General features: G+C 44.7%; 1 protein-coding gene across 15 annotated transcripts in view; it reads left to right on the forward strand.

Annotated features, from left to right (window-relative positions):
- ADGRB1 (adhesion G protein-coupled receptor B1) overlaps positions 1-19,677 on the forward strand; it is a 291,999-nt gene that overhangs the window by 36,189 nt on the left and 236,133 nt on the right. The gene's annotated exons all lie outside the window — the stretch shown is intronic.

Genomic DNA, 19,677 nt, shown 5'->3' on the forward strand with positions numbered 1-19,677 from the left:
CATGGGTGAAGTTTTAGTGGAGAAAAGACATTGTGGAAACAACAGATGAGTTGTCCTTATAAATATTTTAAAGATGGTTATAAATGAACTATGATGAAACAGAGTTCAGAGGTGACCTTTGTGCCAGAAAGTGAGGGAAGAAAAGCAGTTCATCAAAAATATCACGTCTGAAAAATTAATTTGACGGTGCTGATGGAGTGGCTGCTCTTGTAAATACGATTTTGTCGATTTTCAAAGAACCATTTGGTTTCCAGACACACAATTCAAGCCTGCGCCAACTGGCAGCTTTGGTGTTTAAAAATGGATTGTGTCGAGACAAGGTAATACCCAGAGGCAAATGTGCTGTTATGAAAGAGCTGTACAGGTTTATATTGGAGTCAAAAAAGGGTTTTGTGACTCTCAGGAGGCAGGAAAAGGGCAATCTCAGATCTCATCGACACCCTGAGAGGCTGCAGAAGTCAACTTCTGTCTTATGGCTGCATGGGCTGGCTTTCAAAATGCATGAGCTTGGAGGATGGGACCTCACGTCCTTATTTCCATCATGTTCAGGCTGGATGGAGCTTGGAGCAACCTGTTCTAGAGGAAAGTGTCCCTGCTCATGGCAGGGGGTTTGGAACTGGATGAACTTTAAGGACTTTTCCAACCCAAACCATTCTGTGATTCTGAGATCTATATTTTGGGGTGTTCAAACAATTTTGCTGAATTTAACCTGGGATCATTTCTAGCTGAAGAGATTTCCCAACCAAACATGTACCAAATAAAGACGTTTTAAAGACGTTTTGTGCTCCTTGCTGCTGGGCAGCACAGAGAACAGAGGACCCCCGAGGCCTCACTCCATTTCAAAGCCAGGAGGGAGCAGGATGATCTGCCATCTGTGTGGAGAAAAGCAGGGAGCTGCACTCAGCAGTTTTTGAAAGTTCCCAACTCAGACTAGGCAGGAGATCCAGTCCAATTCAACATTTTCCAATGACAGAGAAGCATCTGCCCCTTCTGTGGTTCGTTATCGCAGTTTAGAACACACACCACACACAAAAACATTTTATTTCCAATCATTCCTGTGTGTATTCCATATAATGAGCTAATGCCAGGCTTTGTCCATGTAATGTTGATGGGAATGGTGGGTGAAGGGCTTGGTTGGTCAATGTGCCAGCCGGGCTGATAGAGGGGATGGATGTAACTTGGTTCCTGGCAGCATCTGTTCAAATCACACCCATTTTTGGGAACTTCCAGCATGGATACTGGGATTATCCATGTTTTCTCTTTCCTTTTGTGTAGGCTTTTCTATTAGAGCCAAAGCCATCTTCATCCCTTCTCTCCTTGGCCTCCTTCCAGCTATGTCCCAGTTCCTCCTTGCACCAAAGATTTCTTGTCTTGAGCAGCAAAAAAAGTTGTTTTGTTAATTTTTAGTGCCATTTTAACCTCCATCAATTCCAGGGAAGAAAAAGGGGAGATGCTTCATGCTTCACCTGTGTGACAAACAGAACACAGGGGTTGGTCAGCCTGGTCCATGGCTTGGGAGGATGTGAAGGAAGACTTCAGAAATATTTTTTGTTGTGATTTAGAGTAATTTACAATCCCATGATCTTTTCCAGATTTTTGTGATAGGTTTTGTCCCCAGTTCCATCTCTTTAAATTTCCCAACCACTCACTTGTTTCCAGGTTTGTACATTCTTTGTGAATCATGTGGACTGGCTGCCCTCACCCTGCTCTCTGCAACTCCTTCCTCTGGATTTTAGGCTCCTAAAATGGGGAATATCATAATTTTCCATGTATGGCTCTTCCTGAGATGAGTCCCCAGAGCCCAGGACAGATCATTCCACAGGGAATCGTTGTAGCAAAAGACACCTGATTTCCATCCCTTCCAGCAAGGAGAAGCTGTGCAGGCTGCAGACTTGATGCTGGGAGATGGGAACCTTGTTAATTAAAATGTCAGTGACTCAAATTCCCCTTGAGGTGAGAGAGAGCTGCATTTTTTATTACCATTGCTGTTAATGATACAGTTGGCTGGTACCTCATGGAGGCATAATGCATTTCACTTACCTTGACAAGGTCTGCCCACTGTTTCCTCTGTGCCTCATATGTGACTTCAAGAGAATCATGAAATCATTCTGGAAATGGAGAGAAAAGAGGGAAAAAAACCACAATGTTTTTATTTTTTCTCTCCTCTTAGACTAAAGCCATTTGTCAGGACAGGAGGATGTATCCTCAAGCTGTGCCACGAGAGGTTCAGTTGTACATCAGGAAGAAATTCCTCCTGGAAGGGGTGGTCAGGCATTGGAAGGGGTTGCCCAGGGAGGTGGTGGAATCACCAACCCTGGAAATGTTCAAGGGACATCTGGATGTGGCACTCAGTGCTCTGGGCTGGTTGAAAAGGTGGGGATCAGTCTAATACTGGACTCAATGATCTCAGAGGTCTTTTCCTAAGTAATGATTCTGTGATTCTGTGATTCTGTGATTCTGTGATTCCTCTCCAAATATTGAACACAATATTTTAAATTCATATCAAGCTCATAGGAAAGTAGGATTAGCCTAGAGGGAAATGGATCTGGAGCCGAGCAGGGAGAGAGGTAAAGCTGGGAAAATAGAAGGTAACTGCTCCAGGATGGGTTCCAAAAGGGTGATAAGTGTCTTATGACTTTAATGTTCTGCTTAAAAACCTTAATTGGCTCCTGCACAATTGGAAGTATCAACTCCCCTGCCCTATTTCACCCTGTTAACTGTGATGGATGTTGTAAACCTGCCCTTCTCTTTATAGAGGATGGAGAAAAGGACTGTAAAAAGAAGGACTTTTAAAGTGTAATGGAAGGGCTTAAAAGCTGTGGCTAAAACTCTTCTCCATTCCATCCTGTAGTTAAACACACAGGGCCACATCCATGGTTCATTTAGAGCAACAAGCTCTAAAATCGTTGAGCTGATGAGGCCTGAACCCTGGTTTGCCCCTGCTGTGCCAAAGACAAGCAATGAACAAAGCGATCAAGGCTTTTTTTAGGGCAGAGCAGGCTCAGAGTTTCCCATTCCAGCTTGGTGGCACAATCAGGAGGTGTCACTTCTTCCACAGCTGCTTAAGCACCTGCAGGATCTGGCTGTAGCAGAGCTGCAGGGACTGCAAACTCAGCTTCAAGGTAATGGGCCTTTTCTGGGCTCGAGGTACAAAATATTTCTGTCAGGACAGCGTGGATGAGTCAGGCTCCAGTGGCTCTGATTCCACCTGGGAGCAGTTCCCACAAAGGCCAGCCAAGTCATTAACAGTCCATGGCTAATTGCCTGCTGTAAGAATGGCATGAAGCACCTTTGCTTTCAGATGAGCTCAGCTTGAGTCCTGCTCCTGGTTTTGGTGGATTTAGCTGGGATTTATCTCCTCTCTTGGTGCTGTCACTCATGGCAATCCTGGTCACAGGATGGACCAGGGAATGCTCTGCTTAAAAACCTGTTTTTTGCTGTGGTGAGGAAGGTGTGGCATGAGAGGCATGAAAAGTGCCCTGACAGCCTTTGCACGTGCTTGCTGTCACAGATTCACACGTGCAAGGATCCTGTGAGCGTCTTCTGGGGGATGACACTGCCTTGGGCTGTGCCAAATCGTGACTCAGCAGGTTGTAGTAGCACATTTAATTATTGTGAGAGGGGAGGAATCAGCCCCCAGCTGCTGAGAGGAGCCTGAGGGGCAGAGAGATGCTGGAAGCAAAAGGTCGAGCAGGAGAAGGACCCCAGGATTGTGTCAAGGAGAAAGAGGGAGTTTCTTCCAGGAGTGAAAACAATTTCAGAATTATCTAAGAGGATTTCTGCACTGGCACAACACAGAGCTGTAAGGAAACCTGGGTAAGTCCTTTCTATATCATGTCACACTTTGGAAGTATCTTAGACACGTGAGCATGGCCTAGCTAAGCAGAAATAAACTGATTAAATATTCCTGGACTCCAACAATTCCCTGCTAGGACTGTGTGCATGGATGCATCAGGTGTTCAAGGCCAGGTTGGATGGGGCTTGGAGCAACCTGGGCTGGTGGAAGGTATCCCTGCCCATGGGACCCACACTGGGTGATCTTGAAGGTCCCTTCCAACCCAAACCATTCTATGGCACCTTATGCTGAATTTTAGTGGGGTTATTATCAGCTCTGGTAATTAGGGAGAAAAGCATGCAGCTGATATTTAGGGCATTTGCCAGTGAAAAGCTCTGCAAAATTGTAACTTTTTACCCAAAGGGAGAGAAGGAGGTAATTTTGTCAAAATCCTAAATATCTCTGGTCTTGTGCAAATATTTGATCACATTTTTTAAAAAAACTCCATCAGATATTGAATTATTCTGGTTTCTTAATCTCTTATTAACCTCTTCCATGCTAGACATGTGCATGAGAGATTAATAGTTTCAGTTGAGTGGCCCACACTTGTGCAAACTGCTGCAGTGTAAATAAGTAATAACAAACACAGTGAATATTTCATTGGCAGGGAAAACAGATTCTGGGAGGGAGAAGAGCTGAAGTGCACTGGTTTTTACCCTCACACAGGAGTGTTTCTGACAGCAGGACTGTTACACACTGCCCAAGAAGGAGCAGGAGCAGCAATCTGTGGATGCTCTGGCTGATATCAAGAACCAGCGTGCCATCCAAATGGCTCTTCTTGCCTTTGTGGCATTGAAAAAAATAATTATGTTCACCAAGGAAAAAAAAATAAGTGAATGAGTGAAAATAACTTATAAATATATTGAAATCCCAATCTCTCAGTAGGGAAAAAACCAAATTTTATTGGATCATTACCTGAGATGGGCAAGTCACTAAGGACACACATTTCAGTGTGAACAGTCAAAACACTGAAAAAAGAATATTAAGCAGTTTTCTCTGACCTGGAATGAGTAGTGGAACTAAGTTGTTGCTACAGATCTTGTCCTTTCAATGTTCTCTGATTGATAAGCACGATATAGTCTGACATGTACAGCATCAACATGAGTCTCTTGACTAAAAGTTTGTCCAAAAATGTCTTGAGACACCCTGAGAGGAGGGAGAGGCAGCCTGCAGTGGATGCAGTGCTACTGGGCTCAGTGACAGAATAACAGAGCCTGTTTGCCTGCCCCTGAATCACAGCTTGCTTTGGGAGAGATGCTCATGCCCTGCAGCAGCAGCAGAGGAACTTCTGTAGAAAACCACTGCTGTTTTTGGACTGCAGCCTCATCTTCCTGCTGGACAGTTCCTCTCCTGGCCTTTCAAATCCCTGTCTGTCCCCTCTGTCCCTGTGGGGTGGCTTTTGATGGATGCCACTGACACATCCACGGATGTGGCCTTCCCTCTGAGCTGATGGGTGACAGTTTTTAGGGTCTGGGTTGCACCCAGAGTACTTTGCTCAGGAGGCTGTCAGGTTGGTGTGGGCTGTCAGACAAATGACAGAGCTCTCTGTGTGATGATCCTGACAGCGTTTCCCCGGCTGTCACCGCTGAGATGAGCCCAGGACACACAAAGCAATCGAATCCCTTGTCTGCACCGTGTAAGTAAACACCCTCAGCTGTTTCCCCCTGCACCACAAGAACTGAATTAGACCTTTGCACTCCCTGAATTGAAAAGAGAAGTGAAGAAGAGCGAGGTCCAAGATCAACCATCTGGAAAGAGGAACAAGAGGCCAGAGCATCACAATAGCTCTGACTTGTACAAATTGCTGCTTTATACCTGATACTTTCCTTTCCTGCCCAAGACGTCCTTAAGGGGTGAAATGCCTTATGTGTCTATTGCAGGGCTTTGTTGGAGAAGAATCCTGCTCGATCCCTAGCCTCCTGAATGACTCAATAATTACTTTAACTGATTCAAGGCTCCCCCTCAACCTCCAACCGCCCCCCTCGCCACCATTCAACTTTAACACAAGACCACACTGTTTCTCAGTTTCCAGTGTGCCCAAAGCTATTCAGGCCACTTGTTCCTCTCTGAATGGAGCTGACAGAGCTGCTTTTGTGCAGAGGCAATTTTGGATTTAATTGGAGACCTGCGGGGGGCAGGGCTGGGGGGTGGGGGAGGGAATGGGGTCACTGGGTCAGTGTTTTGGAAAGATCAACTCAAAGGAGAGTCCAAGAGGGAAAAGAAATGAGCGTGGGTTGGATGTTTGGGAAGAGGTTTTGCGTGGGTTGTGTGTGCAAGGGCAGTGCTCCCTGCTTCCAGAAATGACCATGGTACCTATTTGGGATCAGAAAGCAAACAGGGTCAGGCCTGGGGCAGATGGCCTTAAAAGGCATTTTGAATCTAGAATGACAGATCCCAGGGTCCTTTCTGCAAGGATCACAGGCTAATTCAGGCTGTGGTGAAGGAGTCTTGATGTCGGAAAGGTCACTTGCTGCAGTCAGTCCCCTTAGGTCAGGCATTCATCATCCACATTAAAGGAGCTTCGCTACATTCCCTTCTCCAGTTCTGCTCCCTCCCTGGAGATAAGTTCAGCTTCTGCCCTGTCTTTACCACTTATGGGGCACTTATGGGTTCGTGCCAGAGCTGTGAATGCACCACAATAAGAAAAGAAGCTTTTTTCTAGTGAGGCACATGTAAGTCACACCATGCTTTGAACCAGCACAGTCCTGCTGTGTAAGGGGACCACAGGTCATAATGCACAGGAAAAATGGAGCTTAGTGAGCCAGCACAAAAGCACTGTGACTCTTCTACTTCACTGCTCAGCTTCTTTTTGGATGTCTTCTCTTTCTCACCTGATCAAAAAAAAAAATATATATATAAATTAAACTGGAAAGAATTGTATTGATTGTGCTGCAGAAAAGCCAATATAATCCTGGCAGAGCTAGACCCAACAGAGACTCAGTAAAGCCACTTATGCAAAAATAAATCCTTTTTTTTTGGTCTCAAAAAGCAGGTGGACATGATGATATAAAATAGGTGAGACTGCTGTGATTGGCTTTAAAAGTTCTGACCATCACCTGTTCACAGCACACTGAGGTAGGTCACTGTTCCTCAGTTGTTAACCAGTTCTGGTCCCTACTTCTGCACCAGTGATGGCTCTCAATTTGCTGACCTAACTTTATGTTTAAAATGCCTGGGAGCACCCAGGAGAAGTGGGACCACCTCCTCTTCATGTTTAAAATGCCTGGGAGCACCCAGGAGATGTGGGACCACCTCCTCTTGAGCTGCTCCAGGTTGGTGACAAGCGTGGAGCTGACAGTGGCCTTGTACAGCTGGGAGACAGACACCTGCTGGGAGCGTGTGCTGGGGGGGTGATGCATAATTTAGGAGTAAAAACAGCAATCCTGCTATTATCCTGATGATGCTCCTCAAACCCTGACATCTCCTGCTCCCAAGAGAAGCAGGCTGGCACTGCTGACTGGGGGATGGCCAAGAGGAGCTCCTGGTTTTTGTGGGTGTGTGGCAGGGTGACCTCAATGCAGTGAACAGAGAGTGAAAAGCTGTTTAGTCGAGCTTCCCACACCCCTGGGAATTATCTTTCCCGACAGCATCACAACTTTCCTCTGCTTCTTTCCCTTGCAAGCCTCTGGCTGCACATCCCTCTGGGATGCCTCTGCTGCCGTTTCACATCATCCCCACGGACCTCAGATCCACGTTTCCTCTAGGGAAGCAGGGAGAGGTGTTTAAAGGTGTCAGAGACCTGTTGAGTTACATTTTCATCAGCAGCTCACCAGCCTGGCTCTGGCAGCATTAGTCAGACTGGAGTAACACAGAGCAGCCTTTGCTCTATTCCCACCACCCACTTGAAAACAAACAAGGCTGACATTTATAAGGCTTTAGAAAGCCTGGGTTTAGCATCAGATCTGCTCCCAGATTCCTACTGTTCTCCTCTCCTTGACAGCTACTTCCTCTCAAACTGCTTGTTTCTAGGATGGCAGCAGATAGGGATTGGTGACCTTCCCACACAGGAGATTGTTTGGAAGAGATAAAAAACATCTTATCTTCCCAGAGATTGCCCAGAGAAGCTGTGGGTGCTCCATTCCTGGATGTCTTCAAGGCCAGATGGATGGATGGAACTCTGAGCAACCTGATGTAGTGGAAGGTGTCCCTGCCCATGGCGGGGGGGTTGAATGAGATGATCTTTGAGGTCCCTTTCCAACCCAAACCACCAACTCTGTGATTCTGCTCCCTCTCAGCTAGAGGCAAAACACCAGGCTGCCTCTTAGTGCATTTCTGTCCCCAGGGAGTTTAAGGTTTCTGCCCAAACCCAGGATGCTGCAGTATTTTAAGCAGCACTCTGTGATGTTGGTTGCAGGAAAATAGGAGTGACCTGTGTCAGGCCAGTGTCTGTCAGAATCTTTACTGGATATCCCTTTTGCAGCACTATTCTGGGCTGTAATTTAAAATGCAATGACAGAATCCTGGAATTGTTTGGGTTGGAAGGGACCTTCAAGATCATCCTGTTCATCCCCCTGCCATGTGCAGGGACACCTTCCATGAGACCAGGTTGCTCAGAGCTCCATCCAACCTGGCCTTGAATAGCTCCAGGGATGGGGAGGATGCTGTGGAACATCTCTGCGCAACCTGCACACAAGGATGGCAGTAGGAAGGACTTTCTGGACCAAGGATGGATGTTTGGAAATTCCTGCTAGTCCAGGAATTAGCAGGTAGCTGTGAGACCTCATGCTGCTTGAGGCTGATGGTGCTGATAGTTTGTAGCCAGGTACAGCCACATCACAAGTAATGAATGAATAATTCAAAATTCTTGGTCAAGGTGGGCAGAGGAGAACAAGGAAATCTGCTCACCTCCATCCCCAGACCCAGACAACAGAGCAATCCCAGGGAAAAATGATCCTGGCCTCTCTGCAGGGCACACCATGACCAGATCAGCACCTCAGAGGAGGGTCAGCATCCAGCATAACTCACTCTGGAAAATGTCCTGCCATGCCATGGCTCCTGCTGACTTCAGCTTGGCATCACAAGGGGATGATGCTGCTTCCCATCAGCCTGGGATCACACAGCACTGGTCCCAGTTCCTGGGGTGAGAGGGTGTGGGGACACTCAGGGAGCAGATGCTGCCAGCTGGGCTTTCTGTGCTCCACAAAAATCTGTGTTTGAACAATGCTGCCCATACTTGAAAAGGTCCTGCATCCAGTGGCCTTGGATGAGGAGCAAGGGGAGAAGGATGGGATAGCATTCCTTTCTCCAGAACCTTCTCACCTAGGACTCTCATAAACAAATCAGGCTTTGCTAAGTGTCTTCAGGAGAATGAGAAACAGCCATGCTGATCCAGATTCTATATTACAGGATCAATTATATATTGAACCTCCTAAAATGGTTTTGTTTAAAGGGAAAACCATTCTGCTGTTAATGAATCCAAGGAGCACCTGGATTTTCAAGGCTAGGATGCATCACCAGTGTATCTATCTCTACCAAGACTACAGAGTGTCACAGAAAGTATAATTAATGCACCTTTAGCCCTGTGAAGGTGTTTGCTGCTCTATTTATACCTCCTCAATATGAGTCTGGGTACACCAAAGCACGACCCCATCATCTCCAGTAATATTCTCTCACTCAGTTGCAGAGCTCTAATGTCCAGGCATAAGTATGAACAATCACCACAGCTACAATTGCTGTTTCCCAGCACTGCTCCATCAGTATTTAATCTGCTGCTTTATAGAGCACTGTAGGAGATCCCCAGAAAGGAAAACAGCTGCAGCCAAGTTCTGCTCCAAAAAGTATTTTCAATTGAGAGGCCTATTAATCCAGGCAATAGGCATTAAATGACGTAACAGTGGAGCTGCAGGGCTGATATGCCCTTCTACCCAGGGCAGCAAAGATTTCTTTTTATGCCTGGGAGAGCTGCTGTAAAAGAGAGCCCTACAGGAGTCTGAGAAATTTGTTCCAGGGTTTTTATTTTCCCTTTTTTGAAGCAGCAGCTGTTGCCTTTATCTTTTTCCCTAAACCAATATAATGTATTTATATGCGTGTACAAATGTATTTTTATAAATATATATGTATATATTTGCGTATAATACATATTCATTCATGCATTTATATATGTAGCTATATTTATAGATGCATTTATATGTACATATATTTATATTACAATGTATTTAAGCTCTCTGGTTGTTGCAGTAATTAGCTAAGTAGCTACAGATGCATGGTGAGATTCTTGGGGCTGTTTAGAGCCAGAAGTCAGACTTGGATGATTCTTGTGGGTCCCTTTCAGCTCAGGATGTTCTGCAATGCTGTGATTCCATGAGATGCCGGTGAAGTGAATATTTCCAGCTCAAAAGGAGCCTGGAGATGTATTCCCTGTTTCCCCTGTATTCCCAGACATTTCCATTCAGACTCTTCCATTTTTTGAGCTTGCAAAGAGAGACAAATCCTCCAAAGAAGAGTTGATTTAATCAGCAGGAAACTACAACTTACTTTTAGGAAAAAGTTATTCCATGTTTCTGCCTGAAGTCCAAGTCTGCAACATGGACAAAACATCTCTGAGTCCTTTCATGAAGAGGTGATGGACACTCATTTATGACTTGCAAGGGCTCCTTCAGAGCTGAGATTGCCAGGTAGGAGATCTTCATTCTTCTCCCAAAGAACAGCAGCCCGTGATGTTTAAACACCAGGGAAAGGCAGCTCCTGCTTGGTCCTGAGTCCATCCTGCAGGAATTGTCCTGTTATGAGAACAACCAAGTGCCAGGTTAGTGTGGGAACAGCCAGAACTGTGAAAATCATTCTAATTCTAGAATTATTCTGGAATCTAATTCTGGTTTATTCTAATTCTACTATTTCTTAATTATTCTAGAAGCTAATTCTAGAATCTAATTCTTCTCTGACCAATTCCCCGTCATTTTCTAAGCTACATCATCATAAATCCCTCTATGCTGGGTTTTTCTTTTCACACCTCTTACTTCCCCGCAAGAGAAACCTGAGATGAGATGTTTGGTATCCCCCACAATGATTAAATTTAGAACCCCACTGAGTATGTCATGTCCTATTTTTTTTCTGCTTTTTTTTTCTTCTTCTGCCATGTTTGAAGAGGCTGAGTAGGTGAGCTGGGAGGATATCAGTGTTTAGGGGTAATATCAGGAAGCCAACCAAGACATTTTTCCACCTTGGTGTGTTGGCAGGGGGTTCATGGTGATAAAATAAACCTGTTCACTCAACCATGGTATCAAAGAATAGCTTTGATTGGTCCAAATGTCCTTTAAAGGTCATGAAAAAGGACATCTTCAGGTAGACCAGGTTGTTCAGAGCCCCATCCAACCTTGTCTTGAATGTTTCCAGGGTTGTGGAATTTACCACAATCTCTGAACAACCTAGCCCAGTGTTTTACCATCCTCGTGGTAAAAAATTGCTCCCTCATATTTGGACTGAATCTTCCCTCTTTTAAGTTTAAAATCTTTATTGCTTGTCTTATCACAACATGTCAGGATCTTTAGCTTGTCAGAGTGACCCTGAGAAAAGCTGGAAAGTCCTTTTCCCAGCCCAGTGCTTGAAGAAGGAGTCAGGGCTCTTCAGTTCTCAGTCTCAAGGTTGTTTGTTGTTTCTTATCTATAAAATTCTTTCTCCTGTCCTGCTGAGATCCATCCAGTAGGATAGTCCAGGCATTCTGCCTGCCCCTGGGGCAGTGTTATGTCTTTATACTAAAAACTACATGTACAATATTTACAATTACTTTCCAATACCTATCACCTATGGTAGACAGTGAGCTTCTACTCTAAACCAATCTAAAAGTGCCAACACCACAGCAGAAGATGGAGGCCAAGAAGAAGAAGGAGAAAGGCTGGACATGCCCAGTTCCCTCCATCTTGCCTCCTGAACCCCCATACCAAAAACCCCAAAATCTACTTTTACCCCCCATGGTAATTTCACTATTATTCTATCTAAACTGTTGTGGCTTGCTGGTCTTCATCTAAGGTTGGTAATTTGCTCCACGGGTCATAATCAAACCCACAGGTGTTTTGGGCTCCGTGCCAGGGTCTCTGAGCCCCCTGGCAGGGGTCATGGCCATCCTGGACAGCCAGAGGGATGCCCTGGGTTCCCACAACTACAGGCCCTACTAAAAGGCCTCTCCCCATCTTTCTTACAAACCCCTTTTAGGTACTGGAAGGCTGCAGTAGGGTCCCTTTGGGGCCTTCTCCTCTCACCAGAGTGCTGCTCAGGAGGATAATCCCAGAAACTCAGCGTGTAGTGAACATTCTGGGCTGTGAGCACATGGTGCTGGATCGTGTCCCACTTTTCAGCCGGCAGAATCCCTGTTTTCTTCCCAATCCCTTCATTCCCCAGCCTGTACTGATACCAAGGGTTGCTCCAACCCACAGCAGGACCTTCTACTTGGCCTTGTAAAATATAATTTTAGGCCTCAGTTTTTAGAAAGCCTGTGTTTGTGACCCCATTTCCTTCCAGGATCCCAATCACTGCTCTGATCCTATTAAGTCCCTCTTAGCACATCCATGTGATTGGTTTTTGGAAATAGAAGCAGCAGATGAGAAATAGCTCTCTTTTTGACTCATTGGTCCTGCTGTAATCTGTATCACAGGAGGCTTAAAAAGTTATTTTTAACTCTGTATAATGGACACTTCACAAAAGAGATGGATTCAGTACTTTAATAAAATAAGATAAATAGACAGCAACAAATAGCAGAAAGCTGAAGTAATACACTATTTCACTGGGTTGTCATGTCTGAAACTTGGTTTTTCTCTGGTAGTACAATTTTGTCTCCTCTCCTTCATCTCCACACTCCCTTCCCTCTCCTTTTAGACACTTGATTCTTCTGCCTTCAAAAAGAAATCCCTACTTCCTGAATTTGTTTTTATTTGTTTGCCTTTCATGCTTGCATCACCTGACAAATTCCTTTCATCATCTGCCAGCTTCTTTTATAAACCTGTCCTTTAATCACTGCTCAGAATCCTGATCAGCTTTTGTCTAAACCACTGCCTGGCTCCCAGTCCCTCCAAAACCCACAGGCTATAACAACAGCACAGCATGACAAGGATATTATTTGTAAAGGTGTTTCTGATTCTGTGTTGTGAATGAACGTAATTCAGAGAGTCAAGTTCACTCCCCACCCTCTTGAAGGAATTAAAATTGCATTTTTTCAGGGCAATCACTGTCCTTGATCATATCTTCCTGCGCACTCTGAGTCTGGCCAATAAAGGACAGGGTTTCTTTCTCCTACCAGGCACCTATCCATGGATGCTCTTTTTTCAACTTTTAGCTGTATTTGAAGACTCTCTCTGTAATCTCCCCATGTGAACTCCTCAAGTTTCTCACTACTTTGTTTCTTGGAGTTTTTGGTCATAGCAGAAGAAATTCTGATGAATATTTCTGTCTAACATGCAGGCCAATCTTCTGCATTGCTCAAACACCAGTGAGCATACACTGCTTGTTTGCCAGTAAAATGCCAGTTGGAATTGCAGCACCAATTCCTTCTGGAGTTCTTGTACATCTCAAATGTCCAGAAATCACACAATTTGACAGTGACAGAGTAGTCACTACTGTGGCCCATCTGGAGAGTCAGTCACATGTGGTGACTCTTCACTGATTCCATTTTCTATATTACGACTGCCTCCTTGAGGAGCATTAAAACTTATTTCTATGGAAGTATCCACTGTGAAAACAGATAAAACTAGGAGATAAGGTGTCTACTGTCTATATCCATTGGTTTCAGGTCCTGTATCTTGACATAAACTATGTTTGAGGGACTTAAATGAATATCTGCTGTAGAAGTTTGGTCCATCCTAGTTCAATTTACTAAGAAAACCAAAAAGGGCCTGGAACTCCTCTTCAAATTTTGTGGAGGCTGGGCTCAGGAACCTTCTCCAAGTAGGTTGGAGGGATCACTGTAGGTGGAGGAATTGAAAACATGGTTACACACACACACACACACACACACACACACACACACACACACACATATTTTAAGTGTTGACTCGTAATGTGCCAACAAACTCTGCTCCGCGCCTCTAATGTTCTCACACCTGAGTATTTTGGTGGTGTGGGACTCAATGTGTTTCATGCAATGCCACGAAAGCCATGGATTTATGGGAATCACTTGCAAGTGTTCAAGGGCAGGTTGGATGGGGCTTGGAGCAACCTGATCTAGTGGGAGGTGTCCCTGCCCATGGCAAGGGGTTGGAATAAAATTATTTTAAGGTGACTTCTAACCCAAACCACTCAATGATTTGTGAACTTTTCCAAGGCCAGTCCTGCAGCAGTTCAGTGCCATGAGTGCCATTGAGGTTCCTGGCACATTTTCCAGCTCTTTCCTCCCACAGTCAGTATTGTCCATTCCAAGGCCATGCACAGATTGCTGCAGGTCACAGCTCCTGTGCTGGATGAAATCTCTGTGGTTGTGACCTTTGGCCCATGAGGTGAGGCAGGACAGCAGCATTTAGAGAGCCCCACTGCTTCCCTGGAATTTCTTGGATCATGTTTTGTTCCCAGGTTGTCTCCCAGGACACAGCTTTCAGCTGCCAGTCATGTGAAAGAGTGTCAGTCCAAACTCCTGTGCTCTGGACCAAAGCTGAACATGCAAATTTTATATTTTCCTTGGCTCAGGATGTGAGTCATCTTTTCTGAGCTTTGTCCTTCCTATTGCTTGGATTAAAGTGGGTACTTCTGACTGGTCAGTTAGATAAAATTAAGATGAAATTTTGACTACTGCTGCATCTTTTCTTAGCAAGAGATGCATGGGTGCCATTGCAGATTCACAACTTTTCTCTTACATTTTTTGCTGTTTCAAAAGGATCCTCTGATTTTACAAGCAGATTTCAATTTCCAGCTTGATACATGAGGGGTGAGGCTAAGAAGGAACCCAAGAAGTCACCCAATGCAGTCCCATCACTAAGGAAAGATAAGCAGAAATAGAAATAAATCATAACACGTTTTGGGGTGGTGATTGGATGTGGTCTAATGACTGAGCAATAAAATTGAGAATCTGCACCCAGTAATTTTCCTTCTGCCTCTGCTTCTAACTAAGAAATACAGCCATAAAAAGTACCCTTTTTCCCCATGAGTTCCTTAATGTGAGATAAGGATAATATTACTGTCTCATGGATGTGTTGTGATAGAAGAAGCTTCTCTGTATGAAATGACTCTTAGTTAAACCAGGTAGATGCAACAAGAAAACACGGGCCAATTTTTCAATTGTAGATGTTCATGGGGACAACTTCACAAGAAATCTCTAAACAGCATGTCCTATGTAGAATTTCATATTCCCTTGTCTCTTAACCTGTTTCATCTTTACTTAAAAATACCCACAAACCCCCAAATTTCTGGCTAAGGAAGCTGAGGTAAAATTTGAAAAAGAAAAAAAAAAAAAGGAAAAAGAGATCTGAAATTTTAATTCATTCACACATTTTGCTGGTGCTTAGTGCCCTGCCAAGCTTTGTACCTTTTGATTCAGTTTGTATTAGTTTTGTACCTTTTGATTTAGTTTGTGTTAGTTTTGAAAGACCCACTATGACAGCCAGGAAGTTCAGGAACAATGTAATGTCTAAGGCCATCACCTTTCAGGAGGTTAAGAAAGAGAAGGGCCCAGCCATCCTTAAAATCCAGGACTCTGTGAATGGCTGATCCTTGTGAGTCATTTAAGAGAAATGTGTCCTGCAGGAATAGCTCGGGTAGAAAGGAATACACCAGCAAACCAGAGAAGCACCTTATGGATGATAAAGTACAATAATTCAAGGCTCATTATGAAAGGAACCTGTATGGAAATAATCTCAGTTAAAAGCAGAATAAAAGAACAAAGGAATCAGCAAGTACCCATAAGGGTCATGTAGGGCACTCTTCCTTGATATGATTAAATAGACGAATAAGTGAATAAGTAATAATCTAATCATAAAAGGGGCCAGGCAAACTCAGCACTAAACTATGAGACTAGGCAAGTTTTTCATTTGTGACCAAATGACCTCATATTTTTTCTATCTGCTTCTATTAAGCAGAGTCATTTCTTCCATCAGTGCAGTGGTGAAAAATTTCTCCAACTGTTTCAGGGGAGAGAAGAGTAAATGGTTCCTTCTGGGGAGGAAGAGCAAGAAATTAATGCCCTGACATGTTCTTTCCTAGAATCAGTGAGAATTTTGCTGTTAATTTCAGGGACTTGTTGGGGGAAGACTGAGCCAGAACAGGGCTGATCTTCTGTGATGGAAAGGATAAATCTCTTTTCTGGGCGAATCACAGGGAAGAGTATCCAAAACTGAGACTGGGGAGTACCTCAGCCATAGGTACAAGAAGATGAGCCAAGTCTCAGTGAACAAAACCAAACATTGGCTCATCTGGAGCCCATATCAACCATGTAAACCTCAAAAATTTTGCTATGCCCATGGTCTCATCTGTAAAGTTGCCCTGCTCCCTTCTTGTATGGATTGTAACAGGTCTGGTCTTGGTGGCATTGGGAACCTCTGGGTTTAACAGAATTCACAGAATTCACAGAATGAGTGGGTTGGAAGAGACCTCCAACATCATCAAGTCCAACCCAGCCCCAACACATCAAATAAACCATGGCACTGAGTGCCACATCCAGTCTGTTTCTAAACACATCCAGGGATGGTGACTCCACCACCTCCCCAGGCAGACCATTGCAGTACTTTAACACTCTTTCTAAAAAGACTGTTTCCTAATATCCAACCTAAATTTTGCTTGGTGCAGCTTGAGACTGTGTCCTCTGGTTCTTCAAGAACCTGGAGAAAAAGACCAACCCCACCTGACCACAGCCACCTTTCAGGGGGTTGTAGAGAGTGATAAGGTCACCCCTGAGCCTCCTTTTCTCCAGGCTGAGCACCCTCAGCTCCCTGTTTATGTGACAGAGCAGAAGGGCACTGCAATGTTGTTATGGAGAGGGCAATAACAGAAAACGTTGGGACTTTCTGAGAGATTTGGGCCAATTCTGAGGTGGTTGGGCCTCTTCAGCCTTGAGGAGATGACTGGGAGGGGACTTTATAAATGACTAGCAGTGTCTGCAGGGAGGGCTCAGAGCAGGGCCCAGGCTCTGCTCCATGGTGCAAGAGGAACAGGCAGAAATTGATGCCCAGAAAGTTCCACCTGAACACGAGGAAAAAACTTCTTTATTGTGCAAGGTACAACTGAGTGGAACAGATTGTCCAGAGAGGGTGTGGAGTCTCCCTCTCTGCAGATATTCCAGAACTGTCTGGACACAATCCTGTGCCTGTGCTCTGGAGCAGGGAGGCGGCACCAGATGACCCCACCATCGTCCCTTCCAGCCTGACCCATTCTGTGATTTGTGATTTTGCAGATCCCCTCAGCACTCACATCTGCATGAATCTTCTGTGATCCTGCTGGTAGCAGCTGCAGAGCCTTTCATGGGAGACCCCAAAGCATTTCTTGAGATGTTCCAAGGAAGGCTTAGAACCCCACAGTGCATTTTTAGTAGAGCAGCCAAGGCACAGAACCAAGTGACTTAACCTGAGAGCACTCAGGAAGTCACAAACCTGGGAATCAATTCAACACAGTTCCCAGTCCATTATCTTGTTTTGAAGAGAAATATCAGTCCCATTCACATTTCTTTGGCCTCCCTGTTTCTTCTGGTAGAAGTAAGACCAGTTTTTGACCCTCTGGGTTTGCATGGGTCCAAAATAGAAAAGCTGATGGGCCCTATCCCAAATTTAGTGGCCTGGCATGGATGGCTGCATTTCCTAAGGCCTCCTCCAAAAGCTGAGGTGTTAGAAAGGTGCCTGTGGAAGTGAGGAGCTCTGTTGTGATTTTTTAACTTTCTGGAAGCTCAGAAGACTGATGGCAGTCCTAACACTGCTCTCTAGTACTCAAAGCATTTGAAATGTTCTGTTCTTGGGCAACAGCAAAAAGTCTGTCCCAGGGTACAAATTTTGTTCTATTAAAATTGCTGCTGCAAAGACTGTGAATTGGAGAATTTGGTACCATGCTGCTCAGAAGGAGGAAAGCACTGCACAGAGGCTGCTCAGCCACTCGTTTATTTATAGAATAATTGATGGTTATTAACTAGTTAATTAATAAAGATTAGATGAAGTGGAGGGGGAGGGGGAGAAGAACTTGAAATTAAAAAAAAAAAAAGGTTTGGCAGCTGTAGTAGGTGCTGTATTATAAAGAACTTGTGAATGTGTGGAAAAAGAAGAGTGAATTAGATCAAATTGATCACCAGGGAACAAAGGAGCGAGACAAGACTTAGCAGGACAGCTCAGTGTTTAAAAAGGGAAACAAGACAATAGCCTCTAACCAGCTCCAGCTGGCAGAAAAGATCAGGGCCTCACCTTGCAGGTTGCAAGTGGAATGTGAATCGGGTTTCCCATCCCCGGGGCTAATTCTGGGCGAGCAGATGCTCAGCTGAGTTCAGAGATTAAATCAGCATGAGCCAATAGACAGAGTGGAGGAGAGACTTTTAAAACTATTCAGAATAACTGGACTTTTCTCTCCTAGAGTTCTCTCTGCCACAGGATCACAGAGCATTACATAAACCACATCTGGCTAAGTTTTTTGATAAGGTTTTCCTTTCTTATTTGAAGGAGTGGGTAAGGGTTATTAGCTTTGTTCCACCAACGGGGAAACCAAGGCACAGAGAAGTCAATATCCCTCTACCCACAAATCCCATTGAAAGCATCCCCTGGCTGCTGAGAGCCATGCAACAGATTCTGGGAGACCTGCCAAGACAGCCAAGTGCCAGGATCAGTGACTCACATTATCGTGGGGGGATGAGAGATGATTTACACCAGTGCAGCTCAAGCAACCAGAGCAGGGCTGGGCTGCTGCCATCAATGCAGACTGCACCAGTGCTCTGTTCCCACTGCTCCCCACAAAGCCACAGCCTGGTGGCAGAACCAGGCGTGAAATCACAGCCAGACCTTGAAACCACCACCATCATCTGCTGCTAGAAGTGATTCAGCTCTTTGGTGGGATAAATCACTTGGAGGAGGATGCTGCCATTCTTGACTGCTTGAAGGCTCCCATGCTTGTACCACTCTTCCTTCCTCTGAGCCTCCAGCACTATTAAAACCAGCAGTAAATCTTGTGTAAGTGCTGATTGTTGGAGTTAAAGCTCTTCATACTTCTACCACAGAAGACTTAGGAGAATGCAGATGTCTTATCCTGGGACAGTATCCAGGTCTGGGGTCCCCAGCCTTTGGCTCCAAGAATTCCCAAATCTCCTGAGTGATATTTTGACTCCCTTTTAAGCAGAGTCTGTCACTGCCCACTGCTGCCATATGATGTCCTCAGAAGAAGTTATCTGGTGATGAAATTGGGTGGATACTGAAAGGAAGAGTCTCCTCCAATGCCTCTGAATCAGCAGTTCTAGATCCTAAGTAGGAGAGATGTGTTCATCCCAAATAGGAGAGATGTGTTCACCCCAAATAATGTTTTTTATTGATGCTGCTGGAAATGAAGTATTAAGAAGTATTATGGTAGAATATCTTTTCAAACAGCTTTCAATGACCTGGTGAGTTTGAAGTTTAGATGAGGATACAACTAATGCAGAAGAACAAATAAATAAATATTTTAATTTTTTTTTCTGTCTACATAAAGGCACAATAGAGACATGAGTCCACTTTTCCTGCTGTATGGGTGCAGGAGGAATTGTGGCAAAGAAAGGAAATAGGATGTTTTTCTGAATTTACAGGACAAAAGAACCCAGCCATTAGCTTTGAGTGCAGTGCTGGATATACAAATGAGACATGGCAGAGCTTTTCCTAGATTTTTTTCATCCCCTTTGTCCTATTGCTGCATGCCCTTGTCAGAACTCCCTCTCCAGATGGGCTTGGCCTGGAGATGGAGCAGATCTCTTCATGTCTTATCTATGATTCAAT

The sequence above is a fragment of the Melospiza melodia genome, chromosome 1 (genome assembly GCF_035770615.1).
Source record: "Melospiza melodia melodia isolate bMelMel2 chromosome 1, bMelMel2.pri, whole genome shotgun sequence".
Lineage (NCBI taxonomy): Eukaryota > Metazoa > Chordata > Aves > Passeriformes > Passerellidae > Melospiza > Melospiza melodia.